At 35.9% G+C, this 3,759-nt stretch overlaps 1 long non-coding RNA gene across 1 annotated transcript; it reads left to right on the plus strand.

Annotated features, from left to right (window-relative positions):
- The first annotated feature begins 208 nt into the window (after positions 1-208).
- On the plus strand, positions 209-1,698 carry LOC138880415 (uncharacterized). The gene is made up of 2 exons (XR_011403054.1): positions 209-645; positions 1,434-1,698. It is a non-coding gene; the product is annotated as an uncharacterized lncRNA (long non-coding RNA).
- Positions 1,699-3,759: the final 2,061 nt, after the last annotated feature.

Below are 3,759 nucleotides of genomic sequence, written 5' to 3' on the forward strand. Positions count from 1 at the left end.
TTGGCCAAGTTTGAAAGAAAAAGTGTCCAAGAGTGCAAGATAAAGGGTTGTCATTGAAAGGGTCTGAAACTACGTAGTTTTGCCTCAAAACTACGTCGTTTCACTAAATGAAACAAGATCAAATCATACCCATCCATTCCATCTTGATCCAATGGATCTCATTCACTCTTGGCTTAGGTATTTAAAGCCTCAAAAATCTGAAAATTGTCCTCATTTTCACCCATAATTCTTTTCTCCTTCTTCTCTCTTCTCTCTCTCTTCACTCTCTCTACGCCGCCCCAGCTCCGCCCACCGCCGCCGGCCGGAAATCGCCTCCTCCGGCGGACCACCTCCAAACACCTCCAAATTCACACCATTTAATCTCCACAACTTCCTCTTTCCATATCTCCAAATCAAATCCTTCAAAAATCCCTCAAACTCCTTGAATCTTAGATCTAGGAAACTTTCCCGTCACTTTTTTGCCCAAATTCTTGAAGCTCCAACCACTACCGCCCCACAATACCTACATCAATGGATAGAGCTCCCCAAGACCTAGCTATTGATGCTAATTTTACCCTAAAAATCCGGCGACCAAATTCCGGCGACCTCCCCAAACACCCTCTTTGGGCATACCACCATTTTTTCGGCCACTTGAATTATAAAATGGTAAAAATCCTATTCTTTTTGTGGCTGTTTTTTCTATTTTATTTTTATTTTTTCAGATTTTATTTTTGTCTATTATTAATTATTTTAGCATTAGTTTTTGAAGTTTGAAAGGTTAAATTTTCTGTTTTTGCACTTGTTGAAGTAGTAAAATAGTTTTGTGTTGATAAAAGTGAGGTAGTGAAAAATACTTAAGAGTATATGGTACTTGTTTGGTTGTTTATTTACTGCTTCAAGACTCTTTGAGTATAACACTCAAAAGTCAAATTGTTTGGTAAGAAAATGTAGACCTTTGGATAGTGTTTGAATAAAATGCTGTCTTTGAATAGTAGAGAGCAGACTTTGTTTGAAATACTTGACAAGATTTGAACCAGAAAGTCTGGCATTTTGAATTTAAGAGCAGATTTGTAGAAAAAACTGTCAAAAAAGATTGATTTTTAATTTTTTGAAATAGCTGATTGTTTTGATATATAGGAGGACACTCCATCTTACTGAGAGAGCTCGACACACAAAAAAAGAGAAAAAATCAGTAGCTATAATATCCTTTAGCAACTTTTGTGAGTTGATTCTTAAGTGAAAAACTTGTTTAAGAAAAATAGAGTAGTCTTGAAAGATTTTTCTGGAGTTACATAATTGTACTGTTTTGATGGGGTATTTCTAGTTTATTTTCTTAGGTTTGAATCTGCTGGTTGTCGTTGTTTTTTGCTGTTGTTGCTGCTCGTTTAATTGTTTTGCTGTTGATTTTGGAAAGAGCTGACTCTGTTGTATTTGTTCTTCTTTCTGTTGTCCAGGTAATTTTCGGACCATGTAAACTCATAAAATCGAGTTGGAATGAAAGATAATGATGCTGAGAAATATTAGTAGCTTTATCCTTCTATTGTAATTCATTTTTATATGCTCTTGAATGTTTGATAATGTTATAACGATATGTTAGTTAATTAAATTGTGTTAAGTATCTTTAATTATTTTTATTTTTGTAATGCATTAGATATAATTCCACTGGCATTTGGTTGTCTGAAAGGAGCATATATAATAAAATTTGAACCCTTGTAGCCATGTTTTTTCCCGTTGGTATCACCAAGCTAAGTTTTTATTATTATTATTATTATTATTATTATTATTATTATTATTATTATTAATCTTTTTTTTATCTCTTAAAAAATACTTATTTAGTAAGGTAGTTAAGTTGTAGATTAGAAAGACAATCTGTAAACTTATTTTTGTAAATAGTTGGCTACGGATTGCAAATAGCAAGATATGGCCAAATCTGTAACATAGCTTTAAAAGGCTATATCTGCAGATTTAAAGTCCAAAAGCATATGGGCTTTCGGATTTTGTCTTGGACATGAGCCCATTTGACTCCATCAACCCAATAGTGGGTTGTCTTATTCAATGTCAAGACAAGCCCACATCTTACTAGTTTTAAGCAATGTCAATTGATAATTTTCTCTCATTACTCTCATCTTTTAAATTAGTATTCATAACAATAATTTTCTCTCATTAGTTAAGTTGTAGATTATTATTCAAATTTTTCTTTAATTTTTTTTTAAAATAAATAAAAACGGACATAAGAAAAGCATAAAAATCAAATAAATCACAGTTTATCCAAGTTTAGTTCAAGCCAAATGTAGTCAATAATGCGACCGTGCTAGAACCACGGGACTCAGGGAATTCCTTACACCTTCTCCCCGGTCAACAAAATTCCTTACCCGGACTTTATTTTCGCAGACCAATAATAATAGAGTCAAACCTTCTTTTGAATAGAGATTCAAATAAAAGGTGACTTGGAACACCAGTAAAAATCAATTCCAAGTGGCGACTCTGTAAATAAAATAATCCCTACTTCAAATTTGTCACTTTAATTGGAAAAGCTCTTTAACCCACAATCCGTTACATTTTGCACACTTATCTCTTGGAGGGGTAAAAAGGGGTATGACACTACCAACTCCCCCCTTCTTGTCAATACACTCGCATTACTCCAAGGTATTCATCGAGAAAATTTGCTTACGAGTTCCCACAGCTGCTCTCCCCAAAGGTATTTTAAAATGTTTAAAAACTTTAGTGAGCAGGAACCCATATGGCAACCCATGGTTCTTATCCTTGAAGTCTGCCACCTTCTTCATATATTCAATCAGAATTCCGGGCAGATTGATAGCAGTGTATCCGTCCAATGCCTCCAAAAGAACCAGGTTTGCTATCAATGGAATGGATCGTCTTTCAACTCGAGGTAGCAGGACCTTGTTCACCATCTCAAACATAAGCTGATATTTTGGAAGCAGTACCTGTATTCGTTCCCCTTGCTGAACAGCCTGAGGCTTTAGAATAACCTTCATAAAATGAGGGGAACAGGTCCTCTCAATAGTTGAGAACCCCCCATTGACCTTCAGGTAGATGTTGTCATCCTCCATAGTGTACATATCAGTATAGAAACTGCAAACTTCCTCTTTATAGACCTTTGGACTCTAAATAGTAAAGAGATGAGTCCACTTCTGAAATTCATAGATTTCTACAAACTGCCTCATGCCTGATTTGTCAAGAATGTCAGTATCAAGCACTCTACCCCCATCATTTTTTGCTTCTTTAGTTTTGCTTATCTTTCACTTTCAGACACTTCCACTCTGGTCCTTTTTGAGGAACTAGGTCCCTCACTATCACTTGGCTTTCTTTTGTGAGATTTCTTCTTCTCAACACCTTTCTCCTTCCCAATAGGCTTCGCCTTCTCACCAGGCTCCTTCTTCTCAGCACTCTCCTCAGCACCAGTTTCAACACCTTTCACATATGACATCTTCTTGGATTTCACATGCACATTGTTCTTAGAGGATTTACGAACAAGGGAAGAAGTTTCCTCATTCACTTCTTCGTCCTCCACTTCCACAACATTGGTCGGAGGTAGATCCTCCTCATTAACTAATCTACCCTCCTTCACCAATCTGTTTCTCTTCTTTTTCTCCTTATTCTCCTTTAGAACATTTTCAAGGGCAACTTTCTCCTGCTACATAGTGGTGGGTCTTTTAAGAACATGCTCTTTAGAAGTTATCCAACCACTCCTAGTAGCGATGAACTGGTCAACATGCACATTGTTATAATCCTCTTCACTTCCATCTCCTTTTTTTTATA

The sequence above is a fragment of the Nicotiana sylvestris genome, chromosome 10 (genome assembly GCF_000393655.2).
Source record: "Nicotiana sylvestris chromosome 10, ASM39365v2, whole genome shotgun sequence".
NCBI lineage: Eukaryota > Viridiplantae > Streptophyta > Magnoliopsida > Solanales > Solanaceae > Nicotiana > Nicotiana sylvestris.